Source organism: Hyperolius riggenbachi, chromosome 10 (genome assembly GCF_040937935.1).
Source record: "Hyperolius riggenbachi isolate aHypRig1 chromosome 10, aHypRig1.pri, whole genome shotgun sequence".
NCBI lineage: Eukaryota > Metazoa > Chordata > Amphibia > Anura > Hyperoliidae > Hyperolius > Hyperolius riggenbachi.
Window position 1 is genome coordinate 132,081,654 of NC_090655.1, and position 14,963 is coordinate 132,096,616.

At 42.2% G+C, this 14,963-nt stretch overlaps 1 protein-coding gene across 9 annotated transcripts in view; it reads right to left on the reverse strand.

Annotated features, from left to right (window-relative positions):
• The window catches only part of LOC137536102 (cGMP-dependent protein kinase 2-like), an 843,621-nt gene that overhangs the window by 473,181 nt on the left and 355,477 nt on the right, over positions 1 to 14,963 (reverse strand). Inside the window, exon 1 of one of the 9 annotated variants that reach the window (XM_068258144.1) lies at positions 7,814 to 7,968. The exons of the other annotated variants lie outside the window; for them this stretch is intronic. The gene's annotated coding sequence lies outside the window, so the exon portion shown is untranslated. Of the gene's footprint in view, positions 1 to 7,813; positions 7,969 to 14,963 lie in introns of those variants that run through there. 9 annotated transcript variants of the gene reach the window in all.

Below are 14,963 nucleotides of genomic sequence, written 5' to 3' on the forward strand. Positions count from 1 at the left end.
AAAATTTTGGCGTTGGTGATCTGGGAGAATAAATCGTCAATCAGAGGCAGCGGGTAGCGATTTTTCACAGTGATCTTATTTAGACCCCGATAGTCTATGCAGGGACGGAGGCCTCCATCTTTTTTTTAACAAAAAAGAACCCAGCGCCCGCAGGTGACCGGGAGGGGCGGATAAAACCCTTAGCTAAATTTTCTTTGATGTACTCCTGCATTTCCAACTTCTCTGGCCCGGACAGGTTATAAAGGTGACCCCTAGGAGGCATACAACCAGACCTTAATTCAATCAGGCAATCAAATTGTGAGGGGGTAGTCTGTCTGCTGACTTAGGACAAAAGACATCAGCAAAATCTTTATACTGCTCTGGCAATCCTTCCACCTGAATTCTGGTGTTACCCATGGTTACCTTCGCCAAACAATGATGATAACAGCGGGTAGACCAGCTCGTTAGCTGACCAGAGGCCCAATCAATCTGAGGGGCGTGAAGTCGCAACCATGGCAGGCCAAGGATGATGGTGGAAGTTGCCATTCGTAACACAAAAAACTGCAGACTCTCTCTATGTAAAACCCCTATGGTGACCCCCAACTCCGGAGTCTGAGACAGAGGGTATTTACTCTGCAGAGGAGAGTCATCCACCGCAGTAACTAACACTTTATGATTCAATGGGACAATAGAAATTCCCAGTTTTTTAGCAAAATCATAATCAATAAAATTGGCGGCCGAGCCAGAGTCGAGAAAGGCCTCAGTAGAAACTGTCTGGTCCTCCCATGAAATGGTGCATGGGAGGAGCAGTCGATCGTCTTTGAGAGGTAAACTCTGTGCGCCTAGGGTGTTACCTCTGACCACTCCTAGGCGACAGCGATTCCCGACTTTTTGAGACAGTTCTGTGCTTTATGACCCTCCTCTGCACAGTACAAGCAGAGTTGTTCAGTTTTTCTACGAGTCTGCTCGACCCGGGACAATTTTGAACGTCCAATCTGCATGGGTTCAGGGGGAGGTGACGTAGGTGGCGAGGAAGCATAGGAAATACATTAAAGCAGTCTAAATCAATAAGAGTGTTGTTTCAGCTGGAGGTGGGAGAGGTAATTCTGCAATTATGGGATTAGAAGTAAGTTCCTCATGCTGTGGAGAGTATCCACCATGGCTGGGTGTGGCATTGCTTGCCATCATATTGTTACACAAAGGGTGGAAACCCTGTGTGGGAGTAGCCATAGGGCGTCGAAGTGAAGAGGAAGTTTCCTTGGTGCTCAGACAGGAGGCCTGGACGCAATATTTAGGTGTGGCATTGTCTCGAGCACAAAGAGCAGATCGCGAAACTTCCTCTTTTGGCTGAACAACTGGATCAGGAGAAACTAGAAAAGTATCTTTATCTACAGCATGCTTACCCACAGTGTAGAGATAAATATCTAATTGATCTTCAAACCTTTCCACCCATTTTGAACATTCAAATTTGCATGAAGCTTTATGCCAAGCACGGGCAGTCTGTAACAGGTCTTTATCTTTAAGCTAGAGAGTTTTAAGCAGAATACATTGAGTCCACAGACGGGTGTCCAATCTACAATAATTAAAAACAATGGTGCATGAGCCAGCCTGGGGCCCCGGGAACTCTCACTGCCCGGGGCCCCAGAACCAGCATCTAACACCATATGTGAGCGCAGCCAAGACCTTGGAGCTGCCACCTCCAAGGCCTGTCTCCTACTGCTCTAAAACTTACCAAACACACAATTGGAGAACCTCACTCCCAAACAGTTCTCTGCTGCTTTATAAAGCCTGCAGGCTGCTTATAAGCCAATGAAAAATGCACACATAATACACCTAGCCTGCAGTGATAATCAAGCAAAAGCTGAGCAAGTCAGCCAATTAGTAGGAGAGGGCTTCAGTTGCATATAGACAATGGCTATATGACCAGCAGGGGGCACCAGCGTGCAGGATATTCCCTCTCATCTGCCCCCCCTCCTAACTAAACTGCATGGGATACTACAATAATTAAAAACAATGGTGCATGAGCCAGCCTGGGGCCCCGGGAACTCTCACTGCCCGGGGCCCCAGAACCAGCATCTAACACCATATGTGAGCGCAGCCAAGACCTTGGAGCTGCCACCTCCAAGGCCTGTCTCCTACTGCTCTAAAACTTACCAAACACACAATTGGAGAACCTCACTCCCAAACAGTTCTCTGCTGCTTTATAAAGCCTGCAGGCTGCTTATAAGCCAATGAAAAATGCACACATAATACACCTAGCCTGCAGTGATAATCAAGCAAAAGCTGAGCAAGTCAGCCAATTAGTAGGAGAGGGCTTCAGTTGCATATAGACAATGGCTATATGACCAGCAGGGGGCACCAGCGTGCAGGATATTCCCTCTCATCTGCCCCCCTCCTAACTAAACTGCATGGGATACTACAATAATTAAAAACAATGGTGCATGAGCCAGCCTGGGGCCCCGGGAACTCTCACTGCCCGGGGCCCCAGAACCAGCATCTAACACCATATGTGAGCGCAGCCAAGACCTTGGAGCTGCCACCTCCAAGGCCTGTCTCCTACTGCTCTAAAACTTACCAAACACACAATTGGAGAACCTCACTCCCAAACAGTTCTCTGCTGCTTTATAAAGCCTGCAGGCTGCTTATAAGCCAATGAAAAATGCACACATAATACACCTAGCCTGCAGTGATAATCAAGCAAAAGCTGAGCAAGTCAGGCAATTAGCTGGCTCATGCACCATTGTTTTTAATTATTGTAGTATCCCATGCAGTTTAGTTAGGAGGGGGGCAGATGAGAGGGAATATCCTGCACGCTGGTGCCCCCTGCTGGTCATATAGCCATTGTCTATATGCAACTGAAGCCCTCTCCTACTAATTGGCTGACTTGCTCAGCTTTTGCTTGATTATCACTGCAGGCTAGGTGTATTATGTGTGCATTTTTCATTGGCTTATAAGCAGCCTGCAGGCTTTATAAAGCAGCAGAGAACTGTTTGGGAGTGAGGTTCTCCAATTGTGTGTTTGGTGGGTGTCCAATCTACTTCTTAAACAAATGAACATCCAAGTTCTCAATCTGCATAACAAAATTTATTGTATCAAAGTAACACACAGTTCCCATAACCCCCCCCCCCTCCCCCCTTAAAAAAGCCTGCCTAGAATATGGAGCACTCCTCACATACACACACCAATCACACATGAAGCACAGTCTCTGGCCAGATCTTGCTGATCAAAAAGCGCACAATAAGGAAATTCTCTTATAAGTATGCAACAATAAGGCAATTAGGATCCATAGTTCCAGCAATCATACCCTATCTTTCCAATGGATATGGATTTGATGTAAATATATGGCCAACATACCCTATCTTTCCAATGTGGAAAGATAGGGTATGTTGGCCATATATTTACATCAAATCCATATCCAAAATTAGTGCTTTCATTAGAAGATATATGAAGAATCAATCAATGTATGAATGTAGCCAATCTGAAAAAAGATAGAAGTTAGCAGTGTAATGATATGTATCCAATAGTAGCGGCTCGGTTCGCTAGGGAAGCAATGATGACAAAGATAAAAGGATTAGCAGAACGCCCCCTCGATGAGACTAACAGCACTATGCACTGACGAAGCCCACATGACCAAGTGGGCGTAACGCGTATGCAGGCGTGGTCACCAAGCCGACAGAACGAGAGAGTGTAGCCTGGCGTCGCTCGCCGCACAAGTGGAGCGCAGAGTCTGGCCGGCCAGAAAAAGATAAGACACCCCGTCAGAACCCCGGGAGTCGCAGAGTCAGGGCAGCGTGAGCTGCGGGACGCCGCAGCCACAAGCCCCAGAAGGTGACGGTAAGGGAATGAAAGGCGTGGTGAGTGCTGCTGTGCAGCGTGGATGAAATTTAAAGGGACACTCTTGAATGCATATAAGTTGGTGAATACAAAAAGGAGAGCATTTCCAATATGTCCAAGCTGCAATTTGTGATACCAACACATTGAATGAAGGGACAACGTCCTAAGTATATAACAACCAATAGATTGGACTGAGTAGTCGAGATTAGTAGAGGATACAATGATTGCTGCAGGTTACCAATCAAAGCAGCTTAGGGGATGATTGCTGGAACTATGGATCCTAATTGCCTTATTGTTGCATACGTATAAGAGAATTTCCTTATTGTGCCACGCTTTTTGATCAGCAAGATCTGGCCAGAGACTGTGCTTCATGTGTGATTGGTGTGTGTATGTGAGGAGCGCTCCATATTCTAGGCAGGCTTTTTTAAGGGGGGAGCTTGGTGTAATTGCCTTCTTAAAACAGAAGGAAATTTGCAATAATTCAGTTGTAAATGAACATTTGTGGTTACCCACAATGCACTACTACTAAATATGCAAATTATCCCTTTTCGCCCTTGTTAAGCCAAGCAAGCATCCAGAACCACTGGTATACAGCAAGCTTTAAGGTTTACACAGCCATATCAAACCCACATGTAGACAGCCTGTTTCGGACTTTTGGTCCTCATCAGTACATGGCAGGGATTGATAAGGCTGTATGAAATAGGGCTTGGACGAGTACAACAGAGTAACCAAGCAGCTCAGGGTGACCCAAACTACTAGGAATGTGTCTAGGGGATAAAAGGGACCAAAAAGCCCTCTTACTAAAAAAGCAAAGCTTGGTGTAATTGCCTTCTTAAAACAGAAGGAAATTTGCAATAATTCAGTTATAAATGAACATTTGTGGTTACCCACAATGCACTACTACTAAATATGCAAATTATCCCTTTTTGCCCTAGTTAAGCCAAGCAAGCATCCAGAACCACTGGTATATAGCAAGCCTATAGCTTTAAGTTTTACACAGCCATATCAATCCCACATGTAGACAGCCTGTTTCGGACTTTTGGTCCTCATCAGTACATGGCAGGGATTGATAAGGCTGTATGAAATAGGGCTTGGACGAGTACAACAGAGTAACCAAGCAGCTCAGGGTGACCCAAACTACTAGGAATGTGTAGGGGGATAAAAGGGACCAAAAAGCCCTCTTACTAAAAAAAAGCAAAGCTTGATGTAATTGCCTTCTTAAAACAGAAGGAAATTTGCAATAATTCAGTTATAAATGAACATTTGTGGTTACCCACAATGCACTACTACTAAATATGCAAGCCCTATTTCATACAGCCTTATCAATCCCTGCCAGTGCCATGTACTGATGAGGACCAAAAGTCCTAAACAGGCTGTCTACATGTGGGTTTGATATGGCTGTGTAAAACGTAAAGCTATAGGCTTGCTATATACCAGCGGTTCTGGATGCTTGCTTCTCTTAACAAGGGGGAAAAGGGATATTTTGCATATTTAGTTGTAGTGCATTGTGGGTAACCACAAATGTTCATTTATAACTGAATTATTGCAAATTTCCTTCTGTTTTAAGAAGGCAATTACACCAAGCTTTGCTTTTTTAGTAAAAGGGCTTTTTGGTCCCTTTTATCCCCCTACACATTCCTAGTAGTTTGGGTCACCCTGAGCTGCTTGGTTACTCTGTTGTACTCGTCCAAGCCCTATTTCATACAGCCTTATCAATCCCTGCCATGTACTGATGAGGACCAAAAGTCTGAAACAGGCTGTCTACATGTGGGTTTGATATGGCTGTGTAAACCTTAAACCTATAGGCTTGCTATATACCACCGGTTCTGGATGCTTGCTTGGCTTAACAAGGGTGAAAAGGGATAATTTGCATATTTAGTAGTAGTGCATTGTGGGTAACCACAAATGTTCATTTATAACTGAATTATTGCAAATTTCCTTCTGTTTTAAGAAGGCAATTACACCAAGCTTTCCTTTTTTAGTAAGAGGACTTTTTGGTCCCTTTTATCCCCCTACACATTCCTAGTAGTTTGGGTCACCCTGAGCTGCTTGGTTACTCTGTTAAGGGGGGAGTGGGTTTTTTTTTTATGGGAACTGTGTGTTATTTTGATACAATAAATTTTGTTATGCAGATTGAGAATTTGGAAGTTCATTCGTTTGAGAAGTAATTAGCCATCCAATGTTCTCCTCCCGAGGGGAGTTTATGTCATAATATGATTGAAGACTAGTGCACCACGAGTATCAATTGTAGGGTGTCCAATCTACCCCGTCTGTGACAGCCAGCAATCTTGAATAAAGTTTGTGTATATGTTACGGCCAGAACTCGAAGTGTGGCCACTTTGCGTTCTGGCCAGCGACTTAGGGTTCTGGCCGGCCAATGTGCGAAGTGGCCGCAGCGCAGCGGCCAATGTTAGAAATGTAATGTTTACGCCGTCTCGCTGCGGCCAAATTTATTACAACTTGCTTAATTTAATTAAATATAGCCGGCGGCAATGTAATAGCCTCCCCCCCTCTCTCTCCACTCCCCGCCTCCCATACAATATATGTAGCAGCAGGGGACATGCAGCCGGAGAGTCGTTCGTCGCAGCAGGGCAGCAGAGCGGGGAGGCTGCAGACATTGATTTTGCCAGCACCCGCTCTGCAGGAACGGCAGGATTCCTCTGCTACGACGAACGACCCTCGGGACACGCGTGTCCCCGCCAGCTGCTACGTATATTGTATGGGAGGCGGGGGGGGGATCGGGGAGAGGAGAGAGGCAGTGCGAAAGCCGGCGGCTTCATCTATACATTGCCGCCGGCTATATTTAATTAAATTGAGCAAGTTGTAATAAATTTGGCCGCAGCGAGATGGCGTAAACATAACATTTCTAACATTGGCCGCTGCGCTGCGGCCACTTCGCACATTGGCCGGCCAGAACCCGAAGTGGCCACACTTCGGGTTCTGGCCGTAACACATATACCAAATAAGCACTAGAAAGTTGAACACAATTACAAGAGAATCAGTATTGTCAACATGGGGGCCAGCAATGGGCGTTGCCCCCATGTTGAGAACAACAAGATAAGTCTCCATCTTGGATTCTGGAAACTTCCTCCTTTGCAACCGCACCCAAACTCTCAGACGCCCTTTTCCAAACACAGACACAAACAAACACACTGACAGGCCTCACAACACACAATTTAAACTTGTCTTTTTTCTCTTTCAGAAAAATAAAACTGACAGTTTAAAAAACAAACATGTATTAAACTAACACGGGTACCCACAAAAACATAAAATGTATATCTTTTCTTCTATTAAAAAAAACCAAAAGCAATTATTCACTGCCTCTATCAGCTGTCTTGAAATCAAAACACTCACATTAGTTTCACAATACAGCTCACAGGCAGATCAAAACAGAATTTGTATAAACTACAGCACGTGCTAAAAAAACAATGAACAGTAAATCCGAAGGTTAATCTTTAGCTCAAATACAAAAGAACTTTTCCTGAGGACGTTTTGAGCCCCAAAAGACTACTAACTTGTCGAGTCCAGCTTACTACCTATATCTGCACAGGAGATATTTAGCCACCCGTTTCTGACTACGGTTCCATAAGCTTACACTTTACAACTATCCGTTTCAGCGAGCTTAGCTGCAGCCCTCTTAGATAAAAGTTACAGCACTCATGACGTTAGCTGCCAGTATGAATCGGCCAACATTCACGTGTTTAAATGCTCCCCCAGACAACTATCAGTTTTAGCGAGCTTAGCTCCAGCCCTCTTAGATAGAAGTCACACTCCAAACGGGCAATCCTTCTCCTCCACGCATACAGACCTTAAAAACTTTAAAACCATTTTCCTATCTGTAATCTTTAAATTACCACGAGGCCTAGATCTCAGGGTGTGGTTATTTTTTATAGAAAGCTGTTACAAGCACACCCTAATTTTTGCTAAGAAAAGGTCCAACGGAACCTACCTTTGGCGGCTCAGAATTTCAGCGAGCTTCAGTAAGCAAATCTTATCTTACCTATTTTTGGGGCCCCTTTAAGCTCGGAGATTCTAGAACTGCCAAGGCGTGGTCTATTGAAGTGCGGACTTCCACTTGGCAATGCTTTCTATAAATCAATGTCTGGGCGCCATCTGATAACAAGAGAAATATCTCATGGATGTAGGCCTCGGGTCTTACCTGGAATCAAACAGATTATGCATGCATAATTGAGAGTCTCACACCAAACGTGGGTGGTATAATTCTCTGCCCCAGAGAGCTCGGGGAGAGGCTTTTATTAAGCTTATGGCATAATGTAATCACATGTTAATATGACGTATAAAAATGGGTTGTTTTATGGATATACATAGTTCATATAAAAGAATAATTGCTGAACATGCTAGATTAATGTTAGATTGTCCATTGGTTAGTGAAATCTGCTGGTATAAGAATTCTTCACCTGAATAATGTCTCGCGATAATGTCACGGGTGCATGTTGTCATTGTCTTGTGATGTCTGGGTTCATCAAACTGCAAGCTAAGCATCCTGTCACTGCCTTGTGACCGTCTGAACAAGCTGCTTTTTACAATCATTGGAATATAAGTGTAGATTGATCTGATACACATTTGAAGGAAAATCAACTTATTTGATAAACATCAGCAAATTAACAAGCATTATTGATACATCTGAACAATATTTTTCCTACATTATGTTCAGAGGTCTTAGGTTACATACAGAGTGAGTGAGTGTGCATAAGAAATGACATAAAAATATATAACCCAAGGGTCTCTTGACAACAGTCAGATAGGGAAGGGCTACTGTTAGGAATAGGTGGTGGGTGATTAGGGTTAGGAGTACTTGGGGGCTGTTAGGCAAAACACATATAATCGCAGTAAGCTACATACTGATTGATTCAGGGACCCCATGATCCCTTGCACCAATCATTGCTGCCTTTGGGGCGGGAATCTGGGGGCGCTCGTGAACAATTTTTTTACTATTTTTTATTATGAACATTTTTTCTTTACTATTTTTACTTATTGTAACAGTGATCATTATGGATCCCTGTAGGGCCGGTTAACATAAGGGGTATTGGTGGACTTCCCTCCCCAGAGAAAACACAGCAGTAGTGTATCATAAAATACACCATTTATTCATACTTCAACAATTCTGCAACACATTTCGTGGGTCTATAGCCCACTTTATCAGGCAAGATACAACACAGAGTAACTGTGGTATAGAAAGACGTGTAAAGCGTCTTCTTCTCAGACGTAGCTCTTATGTCCATGAGGCATGAGCGGCTGCTTTTCTGGACAAAAGAGCTACGTCCTGACGGCAGAATCGGTTAAAGAACTACCCCTGACCTTGTCCGCAGGTTCGGGGCTAAATGATGCTGAAGTGTGGTGTTTGTATTTATTTAGAACAATGTTTCGAATTCAAACACCAACACTAATATGGATGAGGACAGGGCTTACAAACAATACATGTAAGCTGGAACATAAGAACCTAAAGTGCTTCCTGTGATTGAAATTTGGACACAAACATCTGCCTTTATGATATGTAGTGGCAATAAATAAAAAAAGAGGAAAGAATGCAGGCAAGAAGTGATCATTACAGTAAAGATGTTCAATTAGATGCTAATAACGTCCATTGAACGCAAATTTATGATACATTTATAAAAATATATGCAGCTTGGAACTGGACCAATCAAAACAATCAGTTACTACATTTCATTGGTTCCAAGCAGCATACATTTGCAAAAAAAATTAACATACTATTTGCTTTGACTTTGCTTTTCAACATATTTTGACGTTGCTTTTTAGCATATTTTTTGCAAAATAATAAAATGTTTGCCTTGACTTGAAATCTAATTGACCATTTCTACATTGCAGATTCTAATAACTTTTTTTTTTTTTGCTGGCGTTCCTCTTTAAGTTTAAAGAAAAATGCAGATGTCTGCTCCATATGGCCTGCTGGCCTCATTTTATTGGCAGTGGAAGAATTCCTGCCTAGGTACATTTAAGAACATGATTCGAATGAGAATTTTGAAAGAAAACTATTTTAAGAAATATGACCACGGCATAAAGAGTTTCAGCTTTTACAACCCAGAGTCTGACCAAGCTTTGCTGGAACAATTCAGCAAACATACCACAATATAAATACAACCTATTTCCTGAATACAGCGATACTTATGGATGCACCACCAAAAACAGTCCTATGTAAGTAACACTGTACATTTAATGCATGCATTTATTCCATACAGGTTTAACCATAAAAATGAACTATGGAAAACAAGGTAATATTGTTACACACTTCCTGAAACTAGATAGCCCAGATCATTTAAATTTTGTCTGGCTTTTACTTTTACACACAAAACATGAGCAAAGGCCAACATTATGGTTTACATCTGTACATGAAATGTATACAAAAATATTTCCTGTCTGTCTTGTACAGATAAGTAATAATGTTGGCTTTCTACCGCCGCATGGCAAGAACTCATCTAGCTTGGCAGCAGTTGTGTACCTTATAGTTGTGCTGTTTAGAATTGAATGTTTAGAAAGGAGGAGGTGAAGGATAAAGATTCATGTCATTGATGTGATGATGTGTGACTTAGAAGATGTATTGGAAGGTAATATGACTGGGGGAGATATTTACTGCCAATTCACACAGGCGATGAAACAGCGATAAACAACGGTGGCCACACTCATTGGTAAAGTGCCATCCATTCAAATGAATGGACAGCACTTTTTAAACATTGTTACCGGCATTTATCATGGTTCGAGCAAATGCTGGGCTCAATCCCATCATCTCCCATCCTTTCATTTCATCCAGGACGCTACATCAAGCATCCAGGATCAGCTAAGTGTGGCACTTCTGTGGCCCATGTGGGGGTCAAAATGTGATGTGTTTGCCAAACTACAGGAACCAATGCCATATCCTTCTCCGCTCCTTTGGGCCTTAGCTCTATTTTATTTTTTAGAACTGAAGCTTTTATTGCTATCAAATTCTTATACAGCTGCATGTGTTGTATAAACAACAAAAAAATACAAAAAGTCTTAAAGTCTTCTAGTTATCAACATTGCTGGTGAAAACTCTAAAGTAATCATAGACTTACATGACTCAAGCATAATCTAACTATTTTACAGAATTCTGTGTGCCAACATCTCCACAGAGAGCAGGAAACCTCAGTCTGGCCAAACAGCTCCTGTTGTGTGATGGTGAGGGAATTGGCAGGTTTTGGTGCACCATATCAATTGTTACGTATAGAGTGTTTGGGGGGGGCAAAACTTGCATCGGGGCCCACAGCTCCTTAGCTACGCCACTGGCTGTTAGTTTTGCTATATTGTTATATATTGCAAGTATTAATGACAAATATTACCACAGCTTGATTACTTTGAAAACAGTTCTTACACAATTGGCCTGAACCAATTCACCTTTTCTCATAAAGCTGCAGTGTGCGGAATTGTAAAAAAAATGGCCTGGTCACTAGGAGTGTGCGGAATTGTAAAAAAAATGGCCTGGTCACTAGGGGGGTGTAAACCTGTGGTCCTCAAGCAGTTAAGTGTGCATAGATAAGAGTTAATTTCAGCTAATACAGTTTTATACAAAGTGCTTTATTTTTTTAGATTAAGAAAGCACTCACAGTGGTCACTTCTCGCAGTCCTTATTTTATATAGCTTTGTAAATGTATGTTTTAAATTGGCTATAGGAAGTATAATCTTAGATTTGGCTTGATAAAAGTAAGCTATCCTCAGCTTCACATAATACTGTAATAAGGTCTATATTTTCATTATTATACAATAGGAAAGCTCTTAAATATTGTGTACTTGCTAGCAATTCCTTTGCGATCATTGTTGACAGGTCCTTCTGGTCATGTGTTTATAGTTGGGTAGTATGCCACTTGCAGAATTTTATATTTTAACCATAAGCCGCTATTTGAATTAGTATTTATCTAACGTGTGAATAAGTAAATGCATAATAAAAATTATTTCAGAAAAACTACTTTACCTGTCCATTGTAAGCAGAGACAAATAAGTATGCTTTATGGCAAATTCTGATTATCCACCTTTATGATCCTCTTATGTAATGAAGGTACGGTAATAGGAGAGAATATTTTTTGGAATGGGAACTGAGTACCTGATCACATTTCAGGCCGGTTTCATACTGCAGATTGGTGGCAGCGGTGTGGCCCGACCTTCAGGGATTACCGCGTTAGTACGTGGTAATCCCCGTCTGGCAGCCGGCCAAGCCGGCCGAAGTGATGATGTGTGCAGAAGCATATTGCTAAAAAAACACTTCCGTGCATTTGCGACCGTTAAATTTTACAAAATAAATTTGCAACATAACATGTGGACTTTCACAGACATGCTGTATATCAACAAAAAAAAGGTGCAGCTCTCGATATCATGTTGGAAATCAACCATGTTGGAGCTCGGTTATTCTCACCAGAGGCCTTCACACATATAATAACATAGTAACAATAGAGCGGGCTCCAATATTAGAACACTTGTCTCACCATAATAGTATCCAAAAGACCAAGGCCTAAAAAGTCCAATAAGAGCAAACCTAACCTACTCCACCAGCAGCAGGCAGTAAAGAGAAGGAAGAGTAAGAACAAGAGGAAAGACAGGAAAAGAAAGAGGTAAGAGAAAAAGAAAGAAAAAGAGAGAGAAGTGCCTCCCCCAAGGGCCAGTAACAGTCATGTCTTCTAGTGGCTCTGTCACAGCGGGCCTACATACAACTGCCAAGGGACCCATATTTTATGGAACTTCACAACCTTATCTTCCAATATATTTGCTCCTGTACCAGGGATGGAACCCTACGCTTTACTAAATCAAAAGAAATAAACTGCTTCCTCCAGGCCTTGGAAATTGTCTGTGTTGCTGTAACAAAATTAAAGTGGACGAGAACATTTTGGTTTTAGTGAGAGATTCAATCTTAAAGTGTAGGAGGGCCAATCACGGGTCTCTCAGCACTGGCTTACCGAACAATGGGCTCGATTCTCTAAAGCGTGATAACTGCTATCACAGCAGTTATCACGTGATCTGCGCGCAAATGGTTACTCCGTGTGATAAGCGGAGGTTTGCGTGCGATCACATGCGTTTCACGTGAAGCGCGCATGTGATCGTCCGCAAACCTCCACTTTTCAGGTGGAGTAACCTTTTGCACACAGATTGCGTGATAACTGCTGTTATCACGCTTTAGAGAATCGACCCCAATGAGTTAATTAGTCAATATATTCTATTCCAAAATCTAGATAACATGGGACATGTCCAACTGCGGCAGACATTGTAACACATGCGTCGCCATAGACTTACATGACTTTCGGTCCACCGCACGTCGCCGCAGCACCACGCGGTAACGTAGAATTGCTCTCTCATTGTGAATGTGGCGAAAACTTCACTTCCATCATATTGCACCTACGTCAGTATGAAAGTTCTCGTAGTCTTTTATTGCCCTGCGGTGGGGGTGCGGTAAAAATACTGCACTTCCCGTTGTAAAAGGGCCCTCAGGGCTAGCTTAAATTTCCGAGCCTATTCCTAACCTCTTGCCCTACAATGTGTATAACCCTAGCTTACCCCTCCCTCCTATACCCAACAGTTCTCATTGACCCTATCATTTCTGCTAACAACCCTCCATACCAATCCCTTTAGGCCCAAACTTAAAGAATAACTTCACATAAAAAACGGCTATGGCACATGGCTTAAAGTAAAAGACTTCCTAATTTCCTTTTTCTCTGAGTTATTCCTTTAAAAGCCTACACAAATCAACGCATTAAATTCTGCATATTGATTTGTACTCTTGCTGTTTTTCTATTTTTATTTTAATGTCACACTCAGTAAAAAAGAAAGAGATCATGAAGAGGAGGCACACATCAGGTGAAGTATTCAGCTGCATCGTAATACCAGCTTTCAGCAGTGCTGAGCAACATGGCAATAAAACCATGCAGAGCTCCAGAACAGTTGCCAAAGAAATTAAATGTATATGTGTGTGTAATAAAGTTTGTTAAAATGCTTCAAATGCACAAAGACTATTTGATAAGAATTGTTTTTCCTTTGGGAAAATGGAGCTACATTTAAAGGGATACTTCAGTGACATATAGTAGAATGTAGTGACGTATTCAGGATACCTACTATATCCTATATCTATATGTTGCTGTATATTGGTATGTAATCCCCGCCCTATCAGTAATGTTCAGCTTAGCCTGTTTAATATGCAGAATTCTCCTCACGGAGCATTCCGATAGACCAGGTATTGTTTCTGCTGGCTTCTTTAAACTTATCATTTAACCTTAAAGAACAACTATCAAAAAAACAGTTTTTCTGTTAATCCCACATACCTATAGAGCTTTTAGCCAGCAACACTAAAATGCATTTCAGAGGTCTCTCAGCACAGCCTTTGTGAAAAGTCTTGTTTACCAGCTGTTTTGTAACAATTTTGTGTCGGCAACAGGGAGAGGGGGGGAGGGCAGAGCTTAACTGTAACCTGACTGTAAACTGTTTATCTCACACTGCGTGGCAGAGAGAGACACACAGACAGGAACACAGAGCTTCAGCTGATTTTGAATTCAGCTGATTGAATTTTTACACACATTTGAAGCAATATTTCTGCTTCCTATCATTCTGAAGAGATTCCAGTCACAGTATTAAAGCCAGTGAAGATTGTTTCTGTATGCTGGATGTGCTGGTAACAGTCCTCCACAGTAATGCCCACAGTGAGAACTGTTCTCTGTAAAGGGGGGGGGGGGGGAGGGGGCATCCTTCCAATTTTGCCTCATGGCGGCAAAAAGAAGGAAAAAAAAGCCTTTGTATTGCTATTAACTAGTAATTACTGAAAATGTATGTGGCATTTAGAATTTTAGTTAACTTTTTATAGTTGTTCTTTAACATTTTCCTTTTTTGAAGCCTATATTAACATCAAGCTTTCATGTAAGTCTGACCAGGACCTCCGCTTTATTAATCCTCCTCCTAGTTGCCTCTTGCTCCTTACCCAATAATTTCTGTAACCCAATCCACTCCTGACCCAACACAGTCAACGACTGATCGGTAATCTATCCCTATCCAATAAGCCCCGGGAAACATCAATACTTACCTGTAGGCATTGCCCACATTCTCCTGAATTTGATAGGCTTTGCCCCCTGTATAGTTCAGTCACGCAATTTGCCAGCTGTAAAATGTGATCATACAGTGTCACT